General features: G+C 40.1%; 1 protein-coding gene and 1 long non-coding RNA gene across 2 annotated transcripts in view; both read left to right on the top strand.

Annotated features, from left to right (window-relative positions):
* Nucleotides 1–14,418, top strand: part of cdh13 (cadherin 13, H-cadherin (heart)) — a 398,586-nt gene that overhangs the window by 219,086 nt on the left and 165,082 nt on the right. The gene's annotated exons all lie outside the window — the stretch shown is intronic.
* On the top strand, nt 787–6,912 carry LOC311263611. The gene is made up of 3 exons (XR_014623370.1): nt 787–1,130; nt 5,335–5,413; nt 6,686–6,912. It is a non-coding gene; the product is annotated as an uncharacterized lncRNA (long non-coding RNA).

Raw genomic sequence — 14,418 nt, 5'->3', positions numbered from 1 at the left:
TCAGACCTGCCCTGGATGCTGTGTCCTCTTGTCGCCAAAGACCAGTGGTGCTGCACTCACAGCTTGGTGCTCAATCAGACTGACACCTGTCTTCATACCCTCCACCCCCACCCCATCCCAACACACACACACACACACACACACACACACACACACACACACACACACACACACACACACACACACACATGCTTACAATACAAATTTGCATGGCTATTCTTGTGAGTGACATCAGTTACAGCTATAAACTGATTGGAAGAGTTGTCTGATATACATGCAAAGGGGGTGGCTTTGGCTCAGAACGTAACGTGGTTGCCCACTGATTGGAGGGTCACTGGTTCAATCCCCGGCCTTTATGCTCCTGATGGCTATTCACTTGAAGTGTGGGTGTGCATATAAATGGTTATTGCTCCCGATAAGCAGTTGGTGTCTTGCATGGTAGCCTCTGCCACCACTGTATGAATGTGTGTGATTGGGTGAATGCCAACTTGTTCCGTAGAGCAGAATGTAAGAATGTAGTCCATTAACCTTGATCTGTCAGAAGAAACTTTATAGGCTACAGTACTCTCATTTTTCTTAACATGATTTGAAATAACTTATGCCTGGACTACACGAATATGGATATTTTTTTAAGCGGATATTTTCGTCCTCGTTTTTTAAAAAAACTCTGTCCACACCACAGAAATATCTCTGTCCATACAAAGAGGCAAAACGAAAATGATTGCCTCTGAAGCCTGCAATGCCATGCCTGGCCGATAGGTGGCGATTAGCCAAATGTAAAATACCACAGAAGAAGAACGTTATGAGCATGCGCAGTCAAACGGTTCAGAAGAAGCAGTCAAACGGCGGCAGTTAGGGTAAGAAGTTATGGCGAAGAAAACGAAAATAGAATCTTTTGTGTGGACCGACGATGAAGTGGAGTTGTTGCAACAACGTTACGTTCATGTGTAGAGCTGAGATGAGACCTTAAAGTGCAAAGCACACATAGATAGCCCAGTACATGTCGGCCATTGTTGTTGACAACCGTTTTGCTTCAATGCACATGTGCGAACGGCTTGTTGCTAGGCGCTTGACGTCATCGCGTCAACACCAGCTCCATTTAACATCGCTACACGGATCCACTCAATCGGGTATTTTTTTATTTCTCCACTTATTTATCCGTTTAAAAATATCTCCGTCTATGTGGGTGAAATCGCTGTGTTTGTGTGGTTGAGAGGCCCAACTGGACAGAAAAATGTGCGTTTAGGAATATATCGTATTCGTGTAGTCCAGGCATAAATGGATTGTGACAAATGTATCCGTTTTTATCCGAAGCATTTCAGACGTATTTTTAGTTCAACAACTAGCAGAAACCAGAAAGATACCCTAAACTAAATCCAATACTTTACTGTAACATTGAGCCTCATTTGAAATCTAAATGAACTCTAATTCTCACCCAAAGTATAACCCAATAATCAGCAGGAGGTTTGTTCATTTTGAACAAAATATATAATAGCATAGACTAGAGAACATTACAGAGCCAAGACTAAACTGACTCAATGGTGATGTCCAGAGAAAAAAAAATGCAAACGCAAAGAGCAGAGGTCCAGATCATCATAATTTCTAGTTTGCATTATGATTCATTGCCATATAAACTGTTTTATTTCCTCTGCCCTGCCCTGGCTTACAGTGGGTATGTTTGCTCAAAACATGATCTTTGTTTTGTCTAGTAGTGACACATCACATTGCTGTTTTTGATAATCGCCAGGCCATGGATTCAGATATGAGTCATACTGATTTTGAACCTCCTGTGGGAAGATTGAACATGTAATTTCATTCTTGATCAAAAGCTCTGTTTCCGCTGTGCATTTGACCATTGTCTCGCGTCTGTGTGAATGTCTGACCCCATGTCTATGTCTGAATCACAATGCTTAACATACAGATTAAATACACATCCACAAACATGCGCACGCTAATTTATCTACTTGGTGCATTATTCGTAGACATTGTCATTAAACAACAGTCATGTACCATCTAATTCAAAAGGTTTTCATTCTCACTCCCTTATGTTATTAAAGGCTGTGCTTTCAAAAGGTTTGTTTCAGACATTTCCATGCTGGATACAAATGGAGAAATACTCAGCATGCAGTTTGTTTATTAAAATTAAAACCTTCAAAGGGAAATTTAAACTGCATGTGTCTCCTCAGGTTGCATTGGTTCTGAGAACTCTTTCAAGTCAATAGACTCATCATCTCATTTGCTTCTTTATCTGTTGATTTTATGTAATTGAATTGGTGAAAGGCTTTGATCATTTCATGTTATTTAACTGCCTCAAAAGCACCATGATCTCTTTTATGGGAAACAGTTTAAATAAGACAACTCAATATCATCTCACTAACTTATCAACAGCCCAATGAGGGGTTTACTAGCTGATAAACCTCAAAGTTGCTGTACAGTTTTAACATTTCCTCCTATTAATTAACACAATTAAGCCAATTTCATAGCAGGATTTTTTTAATTATTGAGACCTGTGAATTGAACTTTAATCAACTGCATTACATACACATTTTCTATACTTTTCTATAGTTCTGTGCTGTTCCTTATTACATCTCTTCACATCGTTCTCTTTACTGGCGTGTAGCTCACCACAAGAGCTCATCTAACATCCATAATGCACCAAATCTCTCACTAAAATGCCACAACCCTCCATCATTTTGACTGTTTCCAAGACATTAAAGACAGATGGTCAAAGAACTGAAAGCTGAGGTAGTTATTTTTGGCCCTCCTGAATCCATCAGCAACCTGTGTGGGAGGCTCAGCCCACTGTCATGTTTTGTGATACCCAAGGCAAAAACCTTGGAATGATTTTAGATTCTGCTTTTAAGTTTGATAAACAGATAAACTTTTATCACCTCCGTGCTTGACTCCTGTAATTGTCTTTACATGGGAGTCAGTCAGTCTTCACTTGCACGTCGGCAGAACGCTACTGCAGGGTTTTTAACTGGTCCCCGTAAGTGTGAGCTTATTTCCCCTGTATTTGCCTCCGTTTCCTGGCTCTCTGTCAGACACATGTCAGAATCAACTCTTGTACTCGAACAATGACAACATTTGTCTGCCAATAGTAAAAAAAATCTCTTCATTACACAATGACCTACCGTACATATATCACTGTTGTCTTGAACGATGTTGTGTTTTTATTATTAACCTAGCATAAAGATTATTAAAGATTATACTGCAGCAAAACAAAGGAAGCTTTAATGGTTTGTCAGAAATTAATCTGAAATTATGCAATATGCTTCATGTTATTGTGCCATTTAATAATCAAATAATAATTTGAATAATCTCAAAACACAGAATAAAACTAAAGTAAATTCTGTAATTCAATACAAAACTACACATACGTATTCCCCATTCGTACATGTATAGGACAACTACAGATCTAAAAATACATCACACCCTACTGTCAGTCCGCTCTTGTAATTCACCTGGGAGAGAATCTTCTAGTGTTCCTGATCCATCCATGACAATCCTCTGCAGATACACCCAGACATCCACCATTCATTGTGTCCGAGAGGGACATCTGACCATGTGACTGGTGGTCATAAATTTTCTACCTCTGACAGGAAATGAATTACTCAGTGGGGTTGGGGAATGGAGATTTTGATGCACCATCCTAGGACAGGTGGTAAACCACTTTGTGACTAGAAGAGAATGGTGATACACCATAGTCCCATACAATTACAAAATGTTGTTGATTCTGTGCCTCTTTTCTTTTATGGAGGTCATTGAGGCAATTATTTTCTTATTTTGTGTAACATTTGGTTTTCAACGTAAATCTGACAGTTTCTACAATTGTACCTGTGCAAAATGGAGTGTAGTTTTGGTGGTGTTTGAGTTTGAGTGAGTGAAAAGTTCAAGAATTTTAACAGATGTGCTCATCGTATGCACCTTGTGTCAAAGCAAAGAAAGTCAGGACTTGGCAATGTTGCACACTTGGGTACTTTCAACCCAATCGCCAGAATACATGTTGACAATGTGCGTTTCTGCAAACCACAGATATGTTCACACTTTACGTTTCCTTCTGGTCAGTTTTTAATTTTAGCTTGTGAAAATGTTGTGCACACGATCTGGTTGGGTTTATGTGAAAAAATAACTTTGTCAGGGTTAGGGAAAGATCAGGTTTTGGCCTAAAAAAACTGCTTTGTTTGCCACAAACATGGCTGGAGATGTCCTGAGGTCTCTTCCAAAGCTCACGGTTTTGTAGCCACAAACACAGCAAGAAATTGTCTTGGGGTCTCATGAAAAATATCCAGTGGTGTCACTCTTGCAAAACAGTCTGTAACTCCATCACCCTCCATCTGCCGATATGACAGTCAGGTCATGAACATGTAATATGAACTTGATATGATCTGCCGATTAGGCTGATACTGTATACGTGCGGGACACATTAAAAGAAAAAGGAGTCTTGTACAGAGTTTTTCCAACTTTCTGAAACTTTTACTGGAGAGATGAACAACTTTCTTTTCAAAATATTCTTTCAGGGGTAGACAATAAGGGAAATTTGCCACTGGCCCCCCGGGCCCGGGCTTTTGAAGATCACTGGCCCCACCATTGTAACCACTGGCCCAGGAATCGATCCCCATAATAACGAAAAAGAACAAATTTAAGAAGTACAAAAGTGCAAACAGTGCTGCATTACTCAAGCACAATCAGTTCTTCCTCCATCTCCTCTCAGTTGGTTGATTTTTGCGCCCCCCTCCATGTTACAGGGTGTTTTACTTGACACATGCTAAAAAAATAAGATAAGATTTACAACCTCACCCCACACCATGTTCTCTAGTGCAGACATCAAGTTTAAATATTTGACCAACAGTGTTTTACAGGAGGATGATCTGAACAGCTGTTCTATTCACACTTAAAATGTTTTTTGTCTTTTCAATGTAATTTTCAATCTATGAAATAAATCTGTGCCTTTTTTTTGCCAAGCTTCTCTCAAGTTTTACTCTTTCAAATAATCAACCATCTACAGAACTTTTCAGTACGCTATTTTTCTACTTCTTCTTCTCATCATCATTATCATTAATTATTATCATTAATAATATTGTTTAAAGTGAGCCTCTTATCGTTTAACAGAAAAATACATCATACAAACAGCAACTTTTGCAGCCTTGTCAGTCTGATGGCGAGTTATCACTTTCTGTCATCACTAACATACTGTTAATAATCAAAGAAGCTCTGAGGATTTGTTCTATATATTATAATACAAGATTTAAGTATTGAGCTACAATCAGGCAACATTCATGATTCTGTTCAGTCAAACTAACCAAAAACTTCTTATTGATCATCATTATAAAGTTTCAGGGCGTTCCTGTAACCATGGTAACTCACGGTGCCAGAGGGGAGGGGGAGACGCTGAATGAAGCCGTTTACACAGGTACACTGCAGACAAAGTCCAGACTATAGTTGTTATTTCACACATGTAGCACACAACAGGAGACTCTCTGTGTCAGACGAGTTCTCACGTGCTGACTAAACTCAATTGATAACGTAGCAGCGTGACGAGTCCTTGCTAGTTAAGCAGCTAAACTTTAGCGCCACTCTGTGTTGAGATCCCGCCCTGTGTGGGTCACTACACTGTCATTGGTCAGGTGCGCACACGCTGTTATCGATACAATTGGCTGTAGAGTGCGACAATCTGTCAATCAAAATCAGCCAACAGTTCTCCAATCTACATTGATCTCACAAGTTGCCTCTGTTAAGTTTGAATGACGGAAATCCGTCGTAGCGACGGAGAACTTTAATCCATGCTGGCCCCACTGGGCCAGTGCTTGGAGAGTTCTGGTGGCCCTGACGGTTTTAAAAGTACGTCCGGGCCACCGGGCCATTAATATTGTCGACCCCTGTCTTTCATTTAGTGTGTTATTAATGGCAGTGTAGACTATAACGCTGTTTGACACGTCCCTCCAAAATCTCCTGCATGCGTGTAGTTCGGTTGAGTCCTGGAGACATTGTGTATGGTTGACGTTGTTTTCGTACTCAGTGTGTTCATACGCCGTGTTATGTGTCTTCATTCATTATCATTGATTCATCAGCCATGTAGTCATGTTTTTCCTTCAATTTACCACAGGTCTATGAGTTTATACCTCCATAAAAGGGATGCTGATTGATGATTGGTTCACTTAATTGCGTGGTATGAACCAGGACCAATTGGCTATTTATATTTTAAGCTGATAAATGACCAACGGAGGTGTGAAAGCCTAAAGGTCTGGCTCAGAGGGAGTCTACCTTATTGAATTTTGCCAAGCTTTATGAAATCATGCCTCACTCCCTGCAAATCCGGCTTTTTTGTGTAATCTGTCTTTTAATAGTTGGCATACTTCCTGCATAAAATCCAGTGTGAGAGGTTGCGATCTTTCATTTGAATCGCTCCTCAGGGTCTTGTGTCTTAATGAGATGCCTTGAGCCTTCAGTCCATATTCCAACGTCTAGTTAAGATGAAAGTCTCACCTTATGAGTCAACCTTGGCTCAGAAACTCACCCTTAAGCCAAGTGCGAAACAAAACGGAAGACAGACAGAGGCACAATCTGTGTACTGTGCTTCTCAGCCAGGGCATGTTGGATAAGAAGGTATAGAAAATAGACAGATTGGTAGGAAATGAATTTTTATAATTTGTACTTTTTATATCGCTACCCATTCCATTTCCAGCTCCTTCTATCCACCCACCTCCTGACTGCGGCATCTGTCATTTTATCCACCTGTGCCAGTGGAAATATCCTCTGCTCCTCCAGAGTCTCCATCAGCCTCTGTGGAGATCGACTTTGTGGATCCGTCCAACGTTTCTCCATGGTAGCTTCAGGTGGATGAGCGTGCTGAGCAGCATTAACCATGATCTGCTGTCTAATTGGTCTCACACACTGAGATGATCAATTAAATTTAAGAAAATGAAAGCAATATTCTGTCGCTTCCGTGCCTCTTCAGATTAATGACTTGTTTTGATATTCAGGGGGTTGGACGGGGTGGGGGACTTGGTTCACTTTGGCAGAACATTAAAAGCGTGAAACGTTTGGACATGTCTTGTGGCATCACAGCCAGGAGGTAATTTGATTTTCTTTAATGATAATGGGATCATGTGGTGTTGCTACTGAAGTTTTTCATATAATCAAATCACCCTACACTGAAATAAAGAGTCTGTTGGATAAGCATGTAGGAGATACACTGTATTAAAGGCAAGGTATTAATCACTGAAGATTAATAAAACACTCGTTAATGGGGCACCACCTCCGATGTTTTGTCTATTTGAATAATCCGGAGGTAATTAATCAAATCCGACTAAACAAGGTTAACTTGTATCAATTTAAATCAATTTAGTTAGTCTCATAGCTGAATTAGTGACTTCTTTATACAGTTTCCTCGGTTCTCCACATCAAAGCAAGTAAGCACAGACAACGACGTACGGTTAAATATGTTTATTTACTAAATAAATCAAGGTGAATAAATGAAATGATGATTCAGACAACAATAAAACAAACAGAAATGTGAAGACTATATGGTTAAAGTGACAGGATTATTTAAGGTGGATGAGCGATGGTAAAGTCGTGAGTCTGGGCGGCATTCAAATGTTACGAGAGTAATTTTGATACTAACGAGACCCTAACCGGACTTGTCTTGTGAAAAGATTATTATGAATTAGGAATTAAAAGAACACCAACTCATGAACGTTTAGTGAAACGTGTGCAAGATGCTTAGCCTACTTCGTCTGAAGAGTGGAGAAGCCTTTCGCTTCGATCTTTCTGCCGGATTTCGTCTGAGGGATTGCTGGCTCGCGGTAGCTGCGGGTCCCGAAGAAAGAGGGAAGATGCGGTCGATCCGACTTCACAGCAGGCGGCTCTCTCTCGTCCAGGTGTCGGAGAGAGATCAGCTGATCCAGCGCTCAGCAGAGGATGGTCCGGTTCGACCTCACAGCAGGCGGCTCTCTCTCTCGTCCAGGTGTCGGAGAGAGATCAGCTGGTCCAGCGCTCAGCAGAGGATGGTCCGGTTCGCTGCCCAGCGGGATGGTACCGCTCGTGAGCGTAGAGGGCAGCGTAACTTCAGCTTGGCACAAAGTCCTTGCAAACCGTGGTCCTAGGTTTGTGGAAACAGGCAGTGACACTGCGCGTTTTGCTTGGCGTTTTAGTCTTAAAAAAGACTGTTGTTTATCTTCACACTCTGAGTGGTGACTTTTAACTCTAATTCAACTGATATTTAACTTTCCTGACGAGGATAACGAAAGGATGACGCTGGCCTGGCGCTTCCTCAGTTGTTTCTCAATACAAGAATAATTAAACTGAATTCTGTTCCACTGAATAAAATAGTGATACTTAACAAAAATAGTAAGGACGGAACTTACTTCTATTAACGTCTAACAAAAATAAAAGCTCTTAAAGATTATCGCACGTGGTCGATTGTACGGAGATTTTTATACCTAGGAGCTTGTTACAAAAAGAAGCAGAGTAAAGTGTTGAAAAATTTAGCAAAGAAGAGAAAGAGCAAAAAGGAGAGGAGAGAGCGAGGGAGTTCTGTCCCTTGGTTTTAATAGTCCTGGCTTGCAGGCGGAGCAAAGGGGCGTACTGACCCCACTCCCAGTGTGGATGTTTTAATTCCACACCTTTAAACTTAATTAATTCCAACTATCAAGTTAACGCTTCGAAATCGCGCTTAGCCTTTCTCAGAACTTTACCATGGCAAAAGTAGATGGACTTTTGTGAAACAATAAGACAGTATGATCTGATTAAAATCATTGAACACTTAAATGAAATCAACACTGGATCAGAACATAAGAATACACTTGAAGACAACGTAGGACTGATGAAACTGGTCGCTTATACATGTTCCTTCTAGTGTTAGCTTAAGGCTTGTGAAGAAAAACATTTTACAGACTTTTAAATTGTAGTTTATAAACACGTTAGAAAACTAAAAAGATCTCCGACAGTCTAATCCAGTTAACCATAACTTACCACTAGATGGCACTGTGACTCCACCAAACACCAGACACCAGTGCGCATTAAGCAGGATCTCAGTCCATGTTCATCACAGAAACTTAGGAATTGGTTCAGTTTGATGAGCTTATTTTACTGGATTTCAAATTGTAAGAATTAAACAGGTGAGACTCTGATTTAATGGTTAATTAGAAATGCTTCTGAAGTCTAGAGGAAACTCTGACCATTTGTTTGGAATGTACCAAAGATAACACTGAAACAGATGTGTCGTTAATCTCTTCAAAGAGAGGAGGTAGAGAAAGGGGGGTTTCCACCGTCCTTTTCTCTAGTGTGTGTATTGGAAAGTAGGGAGAAGATGGGTGAGTTTGAGGGACGGATAGCAAGATCGGTCCATCAGACGTGTTACCTAATTACAATTATAAAGACAGTTTATCACACAACTTTATCACAAACAATCCTGGTTCCTTTGGTTGAGGTTTTAAAGGAGAAGTAGCTTCATATGTTTCCTTCGTTTGACCTGTGTGAAAGGAATGTTCCTGTTGGTTAGGTCAAAAACAGTTCGTACAGGGGGTTACCATCGTAAATTAATTCAAACTGATTCCCTCTGGTGGTTTTATGACGAGAGAGTGTTGTTCTCCCTCCTAAGAGATAACACGGGGAGACATCCCGGCGTCTCCATCTTGATAACGTCCTCACACAGATGGAAAGTGTTAATAATGAAAAAACAGGGCCTCAGCAGGTCACAGGTCCACATGAGATCGTAGGCATGTTTCCCTACAAGCAACAAAAATATGCATCAGTTGCACATAGGACAATCATGTTTACTGAAAATGTTTAATTCAAGATCATTATAATAAATTCTTATAGATGGTAAACTAATGTGTCTTTTTCAGATTAAAGTGAAGAACTCTGCTAATCTGCTAATGTAGGTCTCACGCTATTGAGTGATAAAGCTCTGTCATGTTTTGTTAATCAATTCGTAGATATTTTGAGATTCTGATTTGTGAAGAACAGATTTGAACATCAGTATGGTCTTGCTGCAGCTTACAAATATACCACCCTACTAAGGTCAAAACCTAGTGGGACGTGTCTGGTCAAGGTGCGAAAATATGGCCAATTGGTTACAGAAGCCCTGCAGGACTTTGGGGGCGACATCAATCACCACCTCTCGTGGAGAGAGCATTTTGGCACTGGTAACCTCTCTCAGGATCTTGGCATATTTCTGTGCAATCCTTAGGACTTTAGGATGTCTGTAGGATTCAGTCATTCAAATTAAATGTAGAAACTCTTCTTATATCACAGACATTAAAAACACTGTAATTTAACTGTTAATAAATCTGTGTCAAATGTGACTCACCTGAAAGTAGGAGGTAAACCTAACCCTAACCCAGCCTCAGGAGAGTTGAGGAGCATCTTAGCTTCAAACTCAGCATCCCTCATTTTATTGCTGACATTCACTGCCCATATCTAGAACAGGAAAATAGATATGAAGTGCAGTTCTGGCATATTTAGAGGATAAAATTAGCATTAACAATTTACAGTTTAAGTCGTAGTGTGTCTATGTGTCTCAGCAACTCTCCATTCTCTCACCGTAGTTTTGCTCTCCTCCAAATTGAAGTTAATCAGGTCTTCAGCAGTCATCTGAGTTGGGATCTGGTTTTCCTGCTGAAGCCTGAGAAACTCCATCACCAGTGCAATCTAGAAAACACAAAGGAGATAAGTCATCTTGAAGCACGACAGGACAGAGTATCAGAATGTATCTGGCATCTTGTATTGGTGTGGGCTTGGAAGGATAGTAGGTCTTACCTTTTAGATCAATGTATATACATGTAGAAGTGACAATTTATGTATCAATGTAAATGATAGGAATTTACCACATAAAATGGTGAAACTGGAGACAGAAACTTGATAATAATAATTAGGTTTTTTCTCCTCTCCTGTGTCACTATTTCTATGTTCTGTTCTTAATTCCTTACTTTTTCTTCCTGTTTTGACCTTCCTTTCCTCTCTGCTCTCCTCTCTGCTTTACTTGGGGTCATGAGAGGAAGTGGTTCAGCTGGTCATTATGGTCCCTGAACTATCTGCCAGCCTCAGGGCCTGACATTTGGCTCCTCAGTGGGACTTGTAGCATTCATTATGCCAGCGGGAGCGGGGGGGGGGGGGCATAGAGACAGATATGCAAATCAGAGGGGGTGAAGTTCACTACAAAGGGGAAAACCCTCATTAAAATCCCAGATGAAAATAGTTGTGTAGTATGTGCATGTGTGCATATATGTAATTGGTCCCTCAGACTAGACCTAGGACATTATAAAGATACTAGTAGTACCGACACACAGACAAGCTTTACATCTAATCTGATAATCCTGACTGTTGTACTATTTTTTTCTAATTTCAATATTTAAAACGGCATGATGGCTCAATTATTGGGGTTGACGCGTTTGTCTGTGTCTTTCTATCTGCACGGTTTTCCTCTTACAGTTCAAAGACCTGTAGCCCAGATGGTATGATTGAGACTTGATGATTGCCCAAGCCTCGTCTGTAGACAGTGTTTACCTCCAGTCCACTGGAATAAGCTGGTTAAAAGAATACATTGAGTAATGAATGATTGGTTAGCTCAAGGGAGATTAAAAGTAGAAATAGAATTACAGGAGACAAGGTGAAATTTCAGCATAGAAGAGGAAATGCAAATGGTATTTATACGGCCTTTGGCAGTTCATTCAACATTTCTGGAGACCAATAAGCACAGAAACAAGTAACAACACCATGCAATGCCCTTTTTAAATATTTTCAGCCATGTTTGCATTATAAACCATTTGTTAAACCTTGCTAAAAGCAAAAAACACAATGAAATACCTTCCTGGAGAGAGACAGTTGAGTCTTAATCCACAGATTTTCAAATACTCTTTGGGTTGTCAGCTCAGGTCAGATGCCTACCCAAAGGACTTCGGGATCACATCTTTCTTCAGGACATGGACACTGTGAACTACACCTTCAAAAAAGAGATGTGAATGAGAGTTCAGGTTACCAATACTCCATAAAGTCAGTGTTGCCAGAGTTTCCCCAGAGTTTACAATTGTATTCGAGATATAATATGAAGCAATTCTGCATTAAAATGGCTAAAAATGACTATACCTTTGTAGTATATATTTTTGAGTTATGTACTTACATTATCCCCAATGTTTCCCAAAAAATTCAAATCCAGATAAATCCCAGTTTCCTCAAGTTTAACAGTGCATTTCACATGGTCATCTGCCGCTACTTTGGATAGGAAGAGCCACATTGGATAGGTTTTCATCAGCAGTGGTGGTTGTTTAATGGTGTCTACATTAAAAGTAAAGTGAGTTTGACAGCAGGAACATTCATGTTTATTTGCTCATGCAGTGTTTATCTGCTCCAAACAGCCAGTTTACTTTACTGTACACTAGCCGTAAGCTATCGTTAGCAAGCAATCGCACACACAAGGGTGTTTGTCTGTATGGTTAAATTCAGGACAACTTTCGGTGAACTCAGTATTTAAGTGATTTCCCCTGATCTCTGTGTAACATTAGGTAAAGTACATTTCCTCTCCAGCTCCTGTTGACAGTCAGCATTATAGTACATAAAAACCTGAAATGGAGGTCAGCTCAGCAATCCGCCGCTTCATTCACATTGATAAGCAGGACTGAAGATAAATCCACATTTTAATCCCAAAAGTTCAGAAGTAATCTCTGAGCTCTCCTCCCGTCCATAAACAGTTCCAGATCAGAGCAGAATACGAAGTGACTCCGGGTGTTTATTCTCCAGAGGGTCTGGCTTTAACCAGGACATCTGTAGTCTGCTCTAAGCAGCTGAGCTGTGGCTCTTGCCCCACACTCCACCCGGCCCCCCACACAACACTTTAGCTTTGTTTTGATAGAGAGCCCCCTGGTAGCAGAAGTTACATATTGACGTCTAAATATAGCATTTAAATCATTTCTTGTACTGCAGAGTGGAGACTACTTTTGGTTACAAAATGTGCAGGCAGCTAGAAAGAGTTGTTAGGAAGTAACTTTGACTTGGCTTTGTCAAGTAGCCCTGATTTGAACCATTAGTGGCTCAGTGTATTTCATTCTGATGTGAGAAAAACACAGGGAGAGGTCTGGGGTTGTTAGAAAATGTGCTATTTAGGATTCATTTCCCATAAGTGCTTTGGCTAATCTTGACTTTGCGGGAGGTTGCTCGCAACTTTTTGTATACGCACCTGCCTCATGAAATGGCTGTGTGAAGTACCTTACTGTTTTGAATGTTGTTTGTTCCAGTAGCTCCATTCATGCACATCTACTGCAACAACATAAATACATACTTGTAAAACCGAGGCGTTTATGATACTCATTCTGATTCCTTTCTTACGTACCCTCCTCCCCCGATCAATTTTTTCCCCTTCAAATGACTTAATTCAATTCATTTACTTTTTCAATTATCAAGTTAGGATGTGATTTCATTACCCAGCTTTGATTGTCATTCTTTAGACTGGAGTTGTTTGCCAGGTTCCTCTGTTCATTAGCTTGTGTGTTATTTATATTCTCATTAGCTGGTTATTTACAGTGTATTGTAATGAGCAGAAGTGTCATTGGCATGCAGTGATGAAAGCGATAACTGTCTACTCTGTCTACTCTGTCAATCAGTGTCTGTACGCTGTGCATAAGCACAACCACCAGCATAAAAGCATGTTTTTGTCTATTTGCAGAATGCAGAATCAGCATTTTCATGGATATTTGATGCGACACTTGTAGATTTTGTGTATTACATTGGGTTGCATCTTGTTTAAATTGTTTAGTATCTAGCTTTGTCAATGATGCAGCTGTGTAGGCACTTACTGAGAAGATAAAATGGAAAAAAAAAACTGCATGGTGAAGGAGGCAAGAAAGGGCAGCTCGATTGTAGTTCATTCATTCGACTGTAAGCTCGGAGCTTACTATCTCATATCTCAACAGCTTCTATGGATTCAGCCATTATTGCATCTTAAATTAATTTGTTTAGAAAAGTTTAACAATTCACTGAATGGTGAAACTATAATAATATTTGCTTTACTTCCTATCTGTATCTGTTTATATTGCAAATGAAACGCATTAAAATTGTGCTTAATCAATTAATCAACCATTCCGAAAGTAGCTGCATCGTCACAGGTTTCATCATGACTAATTTTTACTTAAAACTGAGGAGATTCTGGCAGACAGATGGTTTATTCTTGTTTCTACTGCAGCTAAACAAAGTGTTCATTCTCCTTTTGTTTTTCTGTTGCTCGTATTGCCAGAGCTTCCTTTTGGCACTTGAGAATGAGCCGCAGTGTTTACTATATGTACAGCTTTAACAGGAGATCCTAAAGCAAGGAAAACATGTGAAGGCCAATGGAATGAATAAGCTGGAAAACAGCAGCCCACATGCTGATAGTGCCTTTAGAGTTATACAAATCAGTTTAATGGGCTGGAGAAAATTAACAGATAT

Source organism: Pagrus pagrus (genome assembly GCF_965226575.1).
Source record: "Pagrus pagrus genome assembly, chromosome: 10".
Lineage (NCBI taxonomy): Eukaryota > Metazoa > Chordata > Actinopteri > Spariformes > Sparidae > Pagrus > Pagrus pagrus.
The sequence above is the reverse complement of the archived record's forward strand: the minus strand, read 5'-3'. Positions and strand labels throughout refer to the sequence as shown.